Consider the following 17933-nt stretch of genomic DNA (forward strand, 5'->3'; position numbering starts at 1 on the left):
GAGTTTTGCATTAAAGATGGTAAAGAAACCATAGATTTTACCATAATATACTATTACTAAACTAATATATCAGAAGATACAACTAGACGATACTTACCTTCTGCCATAGTTAGTAAATAATTTAGACCATCATCGTATTAGCCATGCTTATATACCCACGGTCGTTGGTATTATACACGAATAAAAGCAACAAATATTTTTGATTAATTTATTTGATATAGGCTTTTTAAACTTTATAATATAAAGATATGCCAGTCAGATTTAAGGCACAACAGACTACATGTCTACAAGGCTATACGGGTACATCAGCCATATAGAAATAAATATTCAAATAAAAAGGTCAACTAAGCAGGTTTCATGCTTACTTTGGGGTGAGAATCCTTGAGAAATTCTGTATGCCTACTACAAAATCAAGAGGCTATGAATCATTTAAAATTTAGTCATAACTACAAAATTGACTACGTACAATTAACAAAAGGATGGACATCTGAGTGAACATTCAACTCGGTAGGATACGATCTCATCAGTCGTACATTATCGCAGAATATAGTAGGATATGATACCATACGAAGAATAAGATCCCATAGGAGGATACAACTCCATTAGTAGGATGCGATCTGTAGGATACGATCGCAGAATTTGTTACGATATGATGAAATTTACTCCATCTATCTCCACCTGGATTTGGTTCCACCTGGCTACAATACTTACACTTACATTTGGCTTTACCTGGTTACAATTCCTTGACATTCTCGCTAATCTTTTCATTGATTTTGCAGTAGGTACATGGTGAAGGTTTCAAAAATCTATAAAGTTGTCATAATTTTGACTATATGTATTGGGACAACCTAAACGAATCAGTCGATCGTATGAGACTGCTTCTGGCTTCGCTTAGTGTATGAAGCTATTTGTACACCAATTAAATATTCTCCATACTCGAAGATTTGAGGGAAGCTGGCTACATGCAATGAGTCAAAGCTGAATCACATGCGAAATTTACGCTCTAGCAAGATGGAAATACCTTTGATACAAGGTTTGTTTTGTTGCATGGACTTAATGATTAATTCAAGGGGATTTTGTTAAGATAAAACCATATTTCCAACTAAACAAGGGATTCAAGTAAATATTGATGGTCATCGATGTGTATAGCAAGTTCGCTTAGGCCAGACATATGAAATCGAAGAAGGCAACCGATGTAACCAAGGCAGACATTTGGCTCGATGGCAGTGTACTGTCTTACCTGAAAACGGATGTCGGCAAAGAAATATGCAATGCGACCTTAAAGGCTTTGAATAAAATGTTTTGCATCGAACACTACTCTACATTTAGTATTGTCAAAGCCTCCATTGTCGAGAAGATTAACAGAACTTTTCGCACCATGATGTGGAACCAGTTCACGGCTAACAGAACTGACAAGTGGCTGGATATCTTGGCAAAACTTATTAGCATATATAATTCCACGAAAATGAAGCCCAAAGACCTTACTTCTTTCCGTGATTCCCAACACCAAGTTTGAAGGTAATGTGTCTTAGAGAATGGTTTCACTGCAAATTGGAGTCACGAATTTTCCGTGTTACCAACATTTGTGAATCGGATCCTAGGACCTACTACTGCAAAGATTTGGATTACATGCCTATTCGCAATGGCTTCCATGCCTACGATATTCAGCCTACCATGTTTCCCAAAATGTATTTGGTGGAAGAGATTCTCAAAACAAAGAAATGGACTATGGTACATTAAATGATGAGGCAAAAGGCTCGTGAATCCAGGATAGTGGAAATTAAAATTGAAGAATGTTCTAGATTTAAAGGTGGAGGAAAGTTCTGGAAATAAAATGGTGGCTATAATGTTATAATTAAAAATGGCGAAACCATAACTGGGCAATGTTCTAGAAAACAAAATGGTGGACATGATGTTTTAATGCAAAATGGCAGGATATAAAATTGCTGTTGGAGTCAAGGTTTATATAAAATTTCAAGGTAATAAGTTGACAGCCAGATGTCACAATCCAAGATGGTGGACATCGGCACCGACAGTACATTCTGACTCCAGGGTCAGTACCTACATTTACATATTGCTAACATTATTTACTGTTAAATCGTTACTCTATCTTCATATTTTTTATCTCAAATATAAAAACATATAATACACTACCTGTAAACATGCATTACGTATACACATTACCAATATAAGGAGACCAGTGAAGGGTTTGAAATATAAACTGTTGTAAAATACAGAAACATAATATATTAGTACATTTTCGGCAACATTAATTTCTAATAAATAAAAGTAGTTTTTTTTAAATATATTAAATTTTAATTCACCTGACTTAAAAGACCTAAAAAATTTTTTTTACGAAATTGTTAAGGTGATACAGTTATTTTACTACAAAATAAAAGTATTAAATCATTAAGTGTTTACTTTAGAGGGCGAGAGATGTAAAGAGAGAGAATAAAACAACTTTTATCAACACTTATAATGGAAAGATAAAAAGCTAATAAAATTTCCGTTTTTGAGAAAACATTTGCTTTTGGTATATTTTGTTATAAAAGTTTATTAAACTAGTACTTGAACAAAAAATACATTGAATGTAAAGAGAATTTATTTTTAACGAGACGACATTTTAATTGAAATCGGATAAGTTGTTTTTTAAAAGTTTCACATGCTTCAGAAGTATCTTGAATAGTATCTAAAAGGGGCTACTGGCCCAGGCACCAGGCAGTGGATTGTGATTGTCGGTCCGCCATATTGGATTGTGACGTCACGGCGGCCATCTTGGAAGACCGACCATGCCCATGACCATTGACCTTGACCTTGACCCCGGCGGCCATCTTGGATCCGCCATCTTGGATCCGCCATCTTTAAATCGAGTGCCCCACTCACTCATGATGAAATTTTCGTAATGGTCGCCATACTGATTATTTTTCTGTTCCGCTGGAGGCCGCCATCTTGGATGCCGTCGGCTTTGTTTCTGTTGTTTGTTCCTAGAAAGCGCCAGCGTCGCTCTGTCTCATCACATAAGGTCGATGTTCCATTACCTACCAGAGCTATTATGGTCCTTATCGGCATATTAAATTTAATTTTTTATACAAAATACGTTGGAAGCGCTGTGATTCTAAACATCGCAGCTCTGATCTCTAGGTTGGAAAACTTACGCCTTTAACCGCACGGCCATCGAGACATTTACCAGACTGAGAATTAAATAAGTTATACCTATATAAAAATAACATGCATATTCGGACTTGTCATCTTTTTAAATTTGAAGTAATAATATACTACGGACACATCCCCCCCTTTCCCCTTGCCGTCTTCCCATTCGACCGCTAGTGCATTTGTGGGGGTGAGTGGGTCGCCGCTGACGCATTCCCCTCCTCTGTCGGTTCCCCCACCACGTAACTAATTATTCCCCTCATGCGATCGGAATTTTCGTAACGCTCGAAAATTGTAGCCCCCTCAGCAAAGAAGTTTCACTTCAGAAATGGAATTTGTTTTTTATCTATTTCTAAGATTTTGTTTTTCATTTATATTGTCCTCCTCAAATTTGTATGAAGAAAAAGCACAGGGTTTTAAAATAGGAAACATTATTAATGTTCACAAGAGTTAAATATTAGGTTAAAATTTTTATCATTTAAAAAAACGATATTTGCAAAGAAAATACTATGCAATAATATTGTTATACATGATTATGTATTTCTATATTTCTGTAAACAATTACTGTTTTGGTTAGTCATGATAACATTAAGCAATTTAATTGATTGAAGACATGTGTCGTGATAGACTTCTCGGAAAGACGCGACGGCTTTAACGAGCTTAAAATCAGTAAAACCGGTGTTTCCTCTCAAAATGTTTTAAAGAGTTACTTAAGACACACTTGCGTGCAAATAAGAGGAAAATCACACCAGCACGCGTCGATAAACAAACCTTAGAATTTGAGACACCGCTGTTCTCTTAAAAAAAAAAAAAAATGTTGTTTCAAGGAACAAACAGGCGAGATCCACGTAGTCGCGCGAAGTCCTTGAACAGCAGGAAGCCACGTGTCTGCCCGAGGCGCGCGCGTGGCGCGAAACCGCGCAAACAACACGAGGAATTCCGCAGCCTCGGCTGGCAAGTCAGCCAGAAGCGCGTCTAGGCTCCAGTGTCGTGACCACAACCGCGCTGGGTGCGCCATGCGGCGAACACGATTATTTTCCACAGCGGACTGTGGGAAAAACAATGTTTTAATTTATTTATGAATGAAAGATATACAAACATTATGTAACCCATTTCAAAGGCTACAAAAAACCGTTGAATTTATATATTTTTAACACGGTTAACATTCTCTTAGTTCATTCTATAGTTGACATAAAAACTGACCATTTAGTTTTTTAAACCTGTAAAATAATTAAGTATTAAATAAAAAAAACTTTATAAACAAGTAACGGTAGTTATAGTATGAATTTATTTAAAATAATTAGCAAAAAAAAAAACAAATCTGAAAGCAAAATAATATAGGAACTACAACTCGTAAGAGAGATTTTATATTTCCAACCGTCGCAGGGGGGAATTTACATAAACGTGCGTCAAAATGTTGTTTTCGAAACAGTTAAACTACTGTAGGGACCACGAGAGTAGCGAGCTGCATCCCATAGTTCCGACAACAAACATTGCTCTGCACGGATCGGCAGAACGACGCGGCGACGGAACTCGGTACGGCCCAGCCGTATACTAGGCGTTCTAAAAATATGCAGCGCGGTAATGAAAACGCAACAACTGTGTATCTGTGAAAATGTAAAAAGAGGAATAATGACATGTTGTTACACTGAACACACGTAAATAGACACTAATAATTCTAACTAGAAGTTATAGTAAAGAAATTTTGACTAAAGTTTTGGAAACTCACCTCAGTGAAGGCAGTTTTGATTTGATCCACAGCTCATGTAAACCAAGAATGGAAAAATGGTACCTCTCAGCCATACGAAACGAGGCGATACGGAAACATAAAATATTACCAAATCTCGATAAAACGAAGAATAAATACCAGCTCTTACGATGGCTGAGCCAAAGAAGATGCAGCACTTTCAGTATCATTATTTTCATCACTGTTGTCCGTTACACTGTTACTTGTTGATCAAAGGAGTTCGTCATCGTCACTGGCGTCATGTAAATTTATTAAGAACTGATCCATTGCCATATCTATTATGCAATCCCTCTTCCAGTGTTCATCTTCTAATTTTTCAACATGATTGCAGTAGCCTACCCAGTCATCTTTTGTTGCGGAGTTAACAGCATCCAGTGTGTACGTCTGAAGTAATTGCGCGGAAAACTCTCCCACAGTATTGCCCCTCTTTATCTTTGCCCAAGCTAATTCAATAGAGTTGAACTCACACATGTATGGTGGGAGTCAAATGACATGATGTTCTGTATTTTTTAAAAGTTGATCAACAAGAAATATTTCCTCCTTTGGTTTGTATTTTTCTACTAGTTCCATCGACATACATTTCAGCATTTTTGTACTGTATTTCGAAGAAGGCTTATCGTCTTCTTTGGAGTGATATGGCACATTGTCCTTTACTACAGCAGACGATGGCGGCAAGTTTGGTAGAACACGTTCGGACAGCCATTTTTCTAAAATTATTAGCATTCATTTCCCCGTGACAATCTCCGACTGTCGTACCTGACTTCGTGGTTGCATTTCCTTTAGTTACTCCCGTTACGTCATTTTTGCGTTGCCAGCATTTCCAGCATGTGAGATTAGTATCCACCCACGACTCATCAAGGTAAAACCCTTCCTTACCTTCATACCTACACTGTCTAATTTGAGTGCGGTACTTGGAGCGCCACACCACTATATCAGTTCGTTCGGTTAACAAACGCCGCGCACCGTTTCCACACGAAGCCCATACTTCACAATAATCTCTTGAGTGACTAAGGGCTCCATTGCCCACCTATCTTTTCCTTTAATACAAGAATCAGTTTGCGTACTGTGGGGATAATTTTTTCAACCTCATAGAATTCCTGAATTGTGTCTCTTATAACACGTTGATCGAATTTTTCGATCTTAATCTTTGGTTTTTTCGTGGCCTGCACATAAAAAATTTACTCTGTAGCAATCTTAATAATAAAAAAATAAACATGTGCAAGTCTTCTATATTTTGTATACCTAACATAACCAATGATAAATATTTTTTTTTAACATCACTGATGCACGTTACACATGTATTCAATTCATGGCTAACTTCTTGTTTCCACTGGTGTTGTATGCGGTTCATTTGGCATCGCAATTTGTTTCTTCCAAATACGCATCACTGTTTCTTACTTTAAATCTGTATAATTTGCAGCACTTTCCGTTGCTTTGTGAATATGAATCTCAATGCATTTTTTACGAGCTTCTTGATCACAGATTGATATTACTTAACTAATAATTTGTCCCTCTTTGCTGTAAATCACTTTATTACTTTTCCTACACTTTACATTCGTCGCACACCACATGATAATATACTTCACACGGTTAGTAACGCACTAAAGGAGACGGAATACCTCACTGCATTACACTCCCTTCCCCTTCAACCCCTACTTCCTCTGACGTCCTTCATCCTCTCTTTCCCTTTCATTTTCGTTCTGACAGCTCGCAAGATTCCTGGCCCCTGTAGTATTGCGTTTTTATGCGTGCATTTTTGAAATTTTTTGTTTACAAAATCTACTTATAAAATTTCTTAAATGTGTTCCCTCAAGGTGGTTGTTCCAATTAAATGTTAAATTACTACTAAACGTGTTTCTCCCAAACATTTTGATTGTAAATAACTGCACTCTTTTTTGGCTTTCGTATGTTTGGTGATTATTTGTTTAAAATTTAATACCTACTCAAAATAACACTGTGCGTGATCACACTTTAAGGATTTCATAGATGAACTTAATAAACAAAACTTAAAAAAAATGAACCAGTCCAACCATCTTTCGAAAACCAAATTATAACGCTAAATTAAGTAACACGAGAGAAATATAAGAAGTTATTTATCGGGAAGTTTGTTGCACTGCCTTCACAGATGTGTCGAAAGTGATTGGTAAGAAAGAAAAATATTTTATTCCTCTTGCGGCCCTTGAACCGCGCACGTCGCGCTGATGAGATTAAAGCGTAGAGCCAGGCTGTCACGTTGGATCAACTCTAAATGTTCACGTTCATGTACCGATTAATGCTTTTATAGGTAGTACTTAACTGCGGGTATGCAAATACTAATTTATGCCCACATTGCTTGTCATTACCAAAACCTTACAAAAACTCGATCTCAGAAACCATGCTGGTTATTTAATTTTCATTTTTTATTGATAATATTCACGGAATTCAATATTTTTTAATTCATCACGAAAGCTGCCTTGCATTAAATATTTCGTCACTAAGTGTTACATAGGTAAAAAGTCAGGTAAATGTTCCTAATAATAATGACCGCTTGTGCGTGATATATCACAGCTCGGAAGCACAATAAGGTTTGGTTAATTATATTAAATAAACTTGCCACACAAACACTAAGTATTTTAATAAATTTACAGAACTAAGTATTTTGATAAATTTAAGGCGAGACTGAGTCTTATTCATAAGTGGGAAACCGCTTGTGTGAAAAAGAATTTGCAGACAATCGATATAAGTTTTTTATAAATTTGTAAAACGAAATCTTGAAGTATATGAATATGAATAATTAAGATTAAAAAACTATCGCAATGAAATTATATAAAGACTTGCAAAACTATTTTTTCGGGTAGTGTCAATTAGTCGTAGGTTGTTAAATTTTTTCAATTGTGGCTATTTATAATATAAAATAAATTGCTACGCGTATAAATTACCGATTACTTAGAATATGCAAAAGACAACTTTTATGACCCACAATTGTGTAATGTTTTGAAACCTGTAAAATTCGCGTAATTCTCTGCAAACAGGATGAGGTCCACAAACTTGAACACAAATAAGTCAGTGACTATTGATAATTGCCTGCTACCCCATTTTAACCCTTCCAGCTGGATTACATGTGATTGGATTATTTTAACTTTGATATTTGTATTTTTATTTCTGTCCTTCGGGGCATACATTTGACCATACTACAGCTGGTCAAATGAGAACGCCTATCGGCTAATAATATTGCAACTTTTCAGGTCTCTAGTGTTAGCACATATAAAAACGTTTTATGCTCAAAACCAGAATAATACCGACTCAGTGTTCCTAAATCGTGCCACACATCAGAGCGAGGTAGCGTAGTATGGTAATACCAAAGACTCGAACACCGAAATTTGAATACCGGACCATGGCCATTCTGACGAGTTATGTTTTTTTTCCAACGGTTCTCCGGGACCACTAAAGGGTTCCTTAAGGTGGAGTGTCACATTCTATGTTGATTTTTTTTCATTTTCTTGTCATTTCTATTAGTTAAAAGATATTACTGTAAATTTTACACTATAACTCTCTTGCAATTGTTATGTGACAATTTTTTTAACAGATATTTACTTAATGTTATATAATGGGAATAAAATTACGCGAAGCGTTTGTAGTTTTTATTACTTTCACTTCTTTTTTACATCCATTATATTACACTAAGTTAATATCTCATGAAAACATTTGTGTCAGAATAGAAAATGCAAGAGTGTTATAGTGTTTGTTTCATAAATAACACTTGACTAATAGTAATGACGAGAAAATAAAATAAAAATCACCATGACGTGTGAAACCCCACATTAATGTAGTTACGGTCAATACTCGTGGGTCTAGAGAGCCGGTTCAATGACCTGCAGGCTATACTTGATGACACTGCGTATTCTCGAGTCTTATTGAGTTTATGATTGGCCACTCAACTCGAGAGAAGACATTCTAATTTTAAACGACTTGGATGTGATTTGCCCGTTCATTTACTGCTTGCTTGTTAATGGTCTGGACCAGCACGCGACGTGTCACAGCAACTGTGGACTAGGGATTGAAATTCGGAAAACCGGATTCGGTAATCCGGTGGATCCGGAATCATTAGACGTCTATTGGATCCGGTAAAAAAAATACCCAGTGTACAGTATAACCCACCTCACACCACTCAACCCCAGACCGCGCACGTCATGCGAGCCACGTTTAACAGGACGCGCACTTGCTCGGTTCGGCTCGGCTCGGCTCGGCTCGGCTCGGCTCGGCTCGGCTCGGCTCGGCTCGGCTCGGCTCGGACCAGTAGGCAGCTGTGTCTATGCAGGTTTTACCTGGGCTCAACCTATCTCTAGTTATAGTCTAGATTTAAGAGTGAGGGTAGTTAGTCATGGCGCCAATCGTTGCCATGGCTGACCAATCCCCTCCTAGCACATGATGCATGCGACCCTCTTCCTGTATGGCTAATCCCAGCATGACTATGAGTATAGGCGTCGGCCTGAGACGCACCTAGGTCCCTCCCTAACCCGGACCCCTCCAAAATACACTTTGTTTTAGTTAGGTTATGAAAAAAAAAGGCAGTCATATGAACCCATGCTTTCAAATGGAATGCCGCACACTTGATCGGAACGGTTCGGCTCATCTCGGCTTTTGCTATCGGCACGCTTCGGCATCGGACCTGGCTTGCTTTTCCAGCAACTAGTTCCGAAGGTCCGAGTAGTCCACAAGGAGCCATTGTTGTGACACTGTTGTTACCAGAAAAAAAAATCTTGCGTTACAGATACACTACAGTATAAAGCTACGGTGCGTCAATTTTTCCTCTGTAAATTCTTTCACGTTGTCATGGAACACTTCCTAGCGGTGATGCAAAATATTGATTATACATGTCTCTGATTTCCAAGGCATCGTGCTGTTACTCGGCAGATGTGTGTAATGCAGGAACAGTCCGAGCAAAGCCGATCAAATGCTCGGGCGATGGAGTGATAAATGTAAGATTTTTTTTTCCTAACCTAACTAAAACTAAGTGTATTTTGGAGGGGTCCGGGTTAGGGAGGGACCTAGGCGCGTCTCAGGCCAAAGCCTATACGCCTAGTCTTGCTGGGATTAGCCATGCAGGGAGAGGGTCGCATGCATCATGTGCTAGGAGGGGATTGGCCAGCCATGGCAGCGATTGGCGCCATGACTAACTCCCCTCACTCTTAAATCTAGACTATAACTAGAGATAGGTTGGGCATAGACACAGGGAGATAAATGTGAGCCTGAACTCTTCCGAGACGACCGGTGCCGAGCCGAGCCGAACAAGTGCGCGTCCTGATTCTGGCGACCGTCAGATGTCATTTGCTCACTCCGAGTGAGTCACTCGAGTCAACAAAGTGTGTTTGTCACTGCTTCGTCAAATAAATGTAAGTAAATATACCTTTCAATTGTTCAAATAATAATTTGAAGTATGGTTACGTTGCATTTACAAGTACGAGAATGAATAAGTGTATAATTAAGATTATAAATTAAGTGAGTAATGATACAGATAAATATTTCTCATTCGTTAGATAAATGCAAGGAGAGTAAATAAACATGTTTATCGTCCAATTGAAAGATCAATTATATTAATGTTGCATTTACTATTATGGGAATAAAAATTAAAATAGCAAATTATACTTAGAAACTAACTAACAATCCATATTTATTTTTTTTAATATAAATTTCTTCTTACTTTGTAAATGAGTGACTGAACTGAAGTTTTTGATTGAATTTGTGTTTATTTGTATTTCATTGCAGTTACTAGTCAAGTTCTAAAACACTTCACTTTCAAAATCAAGTAAAAATGAGAAGAACAGTGATGAAGACAATGAGGAAAACTTGTTGCATTATTTTACAAAAATGGACAAAGACAACTTCATGAAATGCTCACAGTGCTCTCATATACTAAAAATAGTAAAGGTTCTTACAAATGTTTAAAACACATTTGAGAACAAAGCACTGCATTTATCTAAGTTCTGTAAGTAGCAAATTAAGAGTTCCTACTGCTTCTAATTTAATTCCTAAAGCATCCACGACAAAAACTTATTCAACTGATACTATTTGTGATGGTGAGAAACTAATACCCAAGGTCTAAAACAGTAGACAGATATTTCAAAAAGGAAAACTCTATGGAGAAGGTGGTTTCAAGAATGGTCTCTGAAGATGGTGTGGCCCTCAGTTTATTTAGTATGTACATCTTCAGATTTTAGATATTTGGCTTCAAAAAGAGAATTCCAACTTCCTTATTCACAAAACACGATAAGATTTATAGTTACAAATTTTGCAAGTACCGTTAAAGCTGACATGAGCATTGAGTTCGAATATCTTAAGAATTAAAACCACAAATTAGCTTTACGTTTTGACGAATATACTTCGCAGAAAAATCACCAATATTTGAACTTGAACTTACACCACAAAGAAAAGCACCATAATTTGGGCTTAATTATAATACATGGCTCGTGTACTGCGGAACATAGCAGAAAGCCTAGGTCTTGATTCCGACGCTGATATTATTGGCATGACTACTGACGGCGCCAGCGTCATGGTCAAAGTTGTTAGACTCATGAGTTGCTACCAGCAACTGTGCTTCGCACATGGGTTGCAATTACCCGTAGTCGACGTATTATATACAAATAATATGGGAAGGGTAGAAGAACAAGAAACCACTTCTAATGAATCAGATACAGATGACTAAGACACCATTAATACTTTTGAAGAATAAGGAGTGACAGTAACAATAACAAAGGACCCTAGTCATTGCTATCTTTCAAGGGATGAAGTAATTCCTACATACAGTGATCTGCTTCAAAAAGTGCTGAAATATCGTACTTAATACAGTGAACTGCAAAAGTATGTAAAAGAAGATACAGGCAAGGAATTAAGCTTCATTTTAGACTGCCGACCGCGTCGGAACAAACTTCTGGCTATGGTAGAAGGATATTATAAACTGAAATTATAAATAGATAAAGCGTTGATTAATATAGGATCTGAAATAAAATTTAGTGACCTAGAATAGTCGAAAATAAAAGACCTGATTGACAGATTGCAGCCATTTAAGTTGGCTGTAGAGGCACTATGCAGAAGAGATGCGACCCTGCTAACTGCTGAAACAACACTAAAATGTCTTCTAGGGAAGTGGCTTACTCAAGAGACAGTGTTAACTGCTGAATTATCTGAGGCACTATTTACGATGATAAAATAACGCCGCTCTGTAGTAACAGGAATATTAATATACGTACAGAATAAAAAAAAATTGACGAATACACAGAACGAGCTGACACAACGTGTACTATGCCAAAGAAAAAAGATATACTACTAGAAATGAATAAAATCTTAGAAAGAGTTAATCAAGATGATAGGTCTAACGAAAACCTAGACGATATGATAGAATTATAAAATAAAAAACTTGGACTCATAGTCATTGAAAATTAATATGACATTACACAAAGGATTAGAAATGCAAATCCAGCAAGAAGCGAAAACCTACACCAAAAATACCAAAAACGAGAAAGATTTTGAGAAAGTACTAAAAAAGCAAATTACTACATATGAAAATGAAGGAGTTCGACGACAATACTTGTCTTATATTCATTACTATTTGTTGACAATAAAACCGACAAGAGTCTAAGCTGAAAGGGCCTTTTTAGCCGCTGGCCATATTCGTAACTCTCTAAGAATTCGATTAGCAGATGACACGGTTAACACTATTTGTTTCCTACGATAATTTTTTTTTAAACCAAACTACATTTCTTAAAATCGTTATACCCAAAATAATGATTTAAAGTATGTTTATTGGAAAATACACCGTATTGTTATAATTGTGCCATTTATTAAACAGGTCAATGATAACTGTCATAATTATAAGAATAAGACTGCACAGCATGACGAAGTTACATAATTACCGTGATCTCAGTTAATTAATGTTGATTAAATTAAATTAAGGTAATATAGGTAACTTAAATAATCTAATGTAAGTTTCAAAATAATTTTTATTGGTAACATTTGTGCATTGAAGACTCTATAAAGACTGTACTTAAAACTATTATAACTAATAAAATGATGAAACTGTAACTAGTAACATTACTAGAATTTCATTGTTTATTTTGTTCGCAATTGTTGTTTAGTTAAAGTATTAGAACAGAGTAAATTAAGTTGATTTACCAATAAATAAACGGTCTTTTTTATAAAATGTATGATACACTCACTTAAACATATTTTATACAGTTTATTTTCAAGCGAAAATAAATTGTTTTGATGTTACCGATCCGCCAGGATTCCACCAGATTGAAATTGGTGCCGGATTGCAATCCCTAATGTTGACCATTTGAAAGTGTCTTTAAATCGCGCAAGGATTCGCAGTCCAACTTGTCGTTACTTCAAATGTACTCGCGGTATTTCAGGGTCTCACAGCCATGTTGTGGGTGTCGTTACGTGTCACCGTCTGTAACGACTAGAGAACTGCATAATTATTATTATTTTAAGTCTTATTGGAATGCAACCGATACATATTGGAAAGCTGTTCTCATAGGATCACGTACTGCAGGACGCACCTCAACCATAAGAAGGTAGCAGCCTATTAACAGAACACATACACGTATTCATATACAAGTGAGTGGATTCCAGGCTGGTGCAGGTGCAGATCTCTATTCATGTCCCCGAAATAACACGGCCTAGTTTGGTGACATATTAACCTCCGAAAACCTATATAATTCTTTTAAGTCGTCTATTGGCCGTAGTTGTTTAAATAGTCCAATCCAATAATAAACTAACGGTTTAGTAAAATTAAGTTTTCCCTTTGCTGTATTTTTTTTTAAAAACAAAGTATGGTTTTCTGATTAAAATAAATTTGAAGAGAAAGGAAACTGGATTTTGTACACCTTCCTGAAACATTTATTTTAGTTGACACAACAGTTTTGTTGAGTAAAAAAAACCTACCCAACATAACATTTCATTTGCTTGTATATACGGTGTTTATTATTAGGCATGCTAAGCGGTAAGCTGTTCAAGCGGAAAAAGAAATAGTAATTAATTCCAGTTGGAGTGGAACGAACAGGTTAAAGAAGGGAGGCAAGTGCACTATGGCCGCACAAATAATTTTCCACAAGTATTTTTTTTCTCTCGCCGCGGTTAAGGCGGTCAGCTGTGCGCTGTGACAGTTTTCTGACGACCGTCTCTTGGCGCGACGACCCGTAAGTTGGCCAAGCCCGCACGTTGAAGTAAATGCAAGGAAGTTGTTCCGCAAAGTGTACACGCACATACCTCAACTTTCGCTTCCTCTTGGGAGGCGTGGCCTACAGGAAGAGCCTCTCTATCTCTCTCTCCCTCTCCTCTCTCTCTCTCTTTCTCTCTTGGAGTGGTGGCGTCTGTCCGCTGCGGAGAAACCTGCCCGCGCCGCCGTCTCGAACACGACTGTCCGCGCGCGCTTTCTCCCGGCCAGCTTTATAGCGTCGCGCGGCCACGCTGGACAGCTGGCATGACTCTGGACAGTTGACACTATTTTGGACAGTTGTCATTAACACGCCATGCGTCCGGGCTTGTTTGCGCACAAACCCACGGGCGAGTGTTCGCGCTGGAAAACAAATACAGATCGCACGCAAATTTGTATGTTGGAGGGGGAGGGGGAACTCTGATAGAAAATACAGCCAATTTATGGACTTGGTTAATGTTACCGGAAAAAAATAGAGAACAGTTCTTAGTAATTTCAGATGCTTGACTTTTCGTAAGAACTACTCCGTATTCCAACTCCGCTGTAAACAGGGTAAACAGGCATACCAAGGTATACCAAGATTAATTACTGAGGAATCGTGCATCGATGTAAGTGAAATCATTACCGATCCCCGGATAGTTTGCGAACTACGTTCTTCGTAAGATTAAGGTAAAGTTTTTGAAGTGTAACTTTTTTGCTGAGGGGGTTTCAATTTTTCGAGCGTTGCGAAAATTCCGACCGCATGAGGGGAATAGTTAAATACATGGTGGGGGAACCGGTAGAGATGGATACGCCAATGGAGAGGTAGAAATAACACAGCATACTTGCACAATTGCATACATGCACACTTGCATACTATCACACGTGCATACTTGCGTACTAGCACATGTGCATACTCGCACACTTCCAAAATAGCACACATGCATACTAGCACAGTGCATACTTGTATACTTGCATACTTGCACACTTGCACACTTGCATACTTGCGTAATAGAATAATTTAGCACTTCACATACTTGCATACGTTTTTTTTCCTGCGACCTTAACCAAAGAGAATTATGTTTCCTGTACTTAATAATATAATAAGCAAGACATTTCATTTCTCTCGCTCATGGACTTCATGAACATATTTTTTTTAACAGTGTGTATCACCCCCACCCAAAATCCAAAAAAAAAATATATAATTCCCACCAACAAATGGGAAGAATATGAATGCAAACAGCAGGCCAATTGGTTCTATATCCCGAAATGCTATTGTCTGGTACATTTCTTCAACCTGATAGGGACTGGTAATGTAAATAATTCTTTGAATCGTAGTCCAACTGCAGGCTGAGCTTGTAGGCCAAAGTCTTCGTCTACATCTTTCAGGATATGAATGTCTATCTTTGAAGTGCAAGGCAAAACGTTCTCATTATTTTCATTAATTTTGTGTCATCATCCTCAAAACATTTGATGTTGGAACCCAAGAACTTCAACCAGAACTCTACCATACGTTAATATTGTTACGATTTTAATAATTGTTGAGTGGGAAGAACTTGATTCGTATAGGGATAGCCCAATTATTTTTTTATGTCACAGTTTTAATGACTGGTATATTTACAACACTAATAAAAATCTTACTTAAAATGCCTACTAATAAACTACTCGCACTCAGTATCTCAAGTCCTTACACACCCTACACCACGTTGGGCCGCACCCCTCGCGCAACTCTCGCTGCAGCACTCCTCGTGGACCTCCGTCGACAAACTCTCGTCGCATTCCGTCACCGCCGCCGCACCTCTCCTCGCCAAGGTGCTCACTCCAACTCGCTGAGCAACTGTTGCGGAGGCCGGCGTCCAAGCTTATATAGACCCTGGCACCCTTCTAGAAGTGACGAGCGCGGCTGGGGCCAGTCTCGTCAACCTGTGCCGACCCGACACCCGAAGTGTCGAGAAGGGCATAGTTAGCTCACGCGACGGCCAGGGATTACGAGTCACGTCATCCCGCGCCGACCCGACGCCCGAAGCGTCGAGAAGGGCACCGGCAGCTCACGTGATGCCCCGAGGAATTCCCAAAGGCTGTCCGGCGCCAAGGCAGGAGCCGCACGGGGAGCGGAGAGGAGGAGGAGGTAGTGACGACCCTTGTAATCCGGGCAGGCACGCGTGGCATGTCTTACGCCAATGGGTGGCGCATGACGTCTGTGACCGTGCGGGGCCGCCAGCCAGCACCGAACCCGGCGCGCGTCGCGGCCGCCTAACTGTTCTGATTATAAACTACATTGGTAGAAATTGTTTGGAAATTTAACATAATTTTTTGTTTCTTATAGTTTTTTATCTCGTCTACAGCACGGTTTCAGACCCGGAAATTTCGCGAATACATTTGGCGTTAGGCTATAATTCCAATATTTATATTTGTTCTACCAACGTTTGCTTTCCATTGGCCGATTTTTAAATGGGAACTTTTTTCTCGTCTTTTGGCACTACTTGATTCGCTTACATCTGTCATAGCTAAGCATCGTTGGCTCAGTGTCGTAGAGGGGTGTGTCCAAATAACTGCGGACCAATCAAGAACACGCTGCAAGAGTATTGAGATTTGCATTCTAGCTTGCGAACATATGAATATGTGTGGTACTGTGGTACTTATAAACCACATCGGTATAAATTGCTCATAAATTGAACATATTTTTATTACATTTTATTTGATATCTTACATAGCACGATCATTTGTAGTACTTTTGCAAATTTCACTTTACTCCAGGCTAAACTGAACTTCCTGTACACATTAAAACATTTTTATATTGCTCATTTGTCGGTAATGTCAAATCATTAATGCGTTACTTGTGATTGGTAATGGCATGTATTTTTCGCGAAAATAAATCAGATCGCTCATTAGACTGCAATAATAATGTATCTGCACTAGCGGTGGTTCCCTTGTGATTGGCGGCCGTGTGTAAGAGAAGCCATTGCCCTGTTTGGCCGGGCCATTCAGAACGCGTTCAGGCCGTGATTGGTGTCCTGACAGTAGACATGTACCTGAGATAAACCCAGGAAACCACGAAATACAGTGCTACAAAATGTTACCACACTTCTCTTTGTTTATAACTGGCTGAGTACCATTAAGAATGAGCCAAGAGTAATGTAGCACTGTGTGCTTCAAGTCTACTTTGCAAGCTAATACATCCGCGGAAAAATCGCGGCTCCTGTCACTAGAGACGGATGCACTCAACATCGTAGTTGAAGCAAACATGGGAATAATCAGCGATGGTTCACATTAAGCAACCATGTCAGCATTTGCCTGGAGTGATTCCGGGAAGACATTGAAAACTGAAATCATGATGACCGAATAGGATTCCAACCGAGTCCTCAGTGAGACGAGTCCCCTGTATTCCTATTTGTACAATTTAAAATTTTCAATGCTTTGAAAATGTGCAATTTTAGTACGTAAATTCCCAATATAATTAGAAAACTGATATAAATCCCACTAAATGACACGCTATATTGACTTTTTTAAACATTTATTTGTTATCCTATTATTTAAGGGCCATTCTTGTGTCTTAGTGGTTATTATCACTTGCGCGACTTTTCTCAAACACGATATTACACTAAGTGAACATGTATTGAACATATTCGTGGCAGAAAAATAAGTGCAAGGGAGATATAGAATTGGGTTTTCAGATTTAGCCATAAAAAATATATATGAAGAAAAAAGAAAAAATCAACATGGCGTGTGAGACCGTGCCAAAGTTAATTCTACTACAGGTTGGGAAGATCGGTGTTGTAAGCTTGGCACACTAAATGGTTTTTCCGCCAGATAGCAGTGATGTTTGACCAACGTGACACATTTATTTGTTTCAAATTCATAAAG

The 17933-nt window shown here is 38.2% G+C and overlaps 1 protein-coding gene across 5 annotated transcripts in view; it reads right to left on the minus strand.

The window, feature by feature from the left end:
* Positions 1-14299, minus strand: part of LOC134529426 (epidermal retinol dehydrogenase 2-like) — a 79801-nt gene extending 65502 nt beyond the window's left edge. For 4 of the 5 annotated variants that reach the window (XM_063363494.1, XM_063363492.1, XM_063363495.1 and 1 more), the window contains exon 1: positions 14144-14288. The gene's annotated coding sequence lies outside the window, so the exon portion shown is untranslated. Of the gene's footprint in view, positions 1-14143 lie in introns of all 5 variants that reach the window. The other variant, XM_063363491.1, reaches the window with a different exon arrangement.
* Between the last annotated feature and the right edge of the window lie 3634 nt (positions 14300-17933).

The sequence above is a fragment of the Bacillus rossius genome, chromosome 2 (genome assembly GCF_032445375.1).
Source record: "Bacillus rossius redtenbacheri isolate Brsri chromosome 2, Brsri_v3, whole genome shotgun sequence".
NCBI lineage: Eukaryota > Metazoa > Arthropoda > Insecta > Phasmatodea > Bacillidae > Bacillus > Bacillus rossius.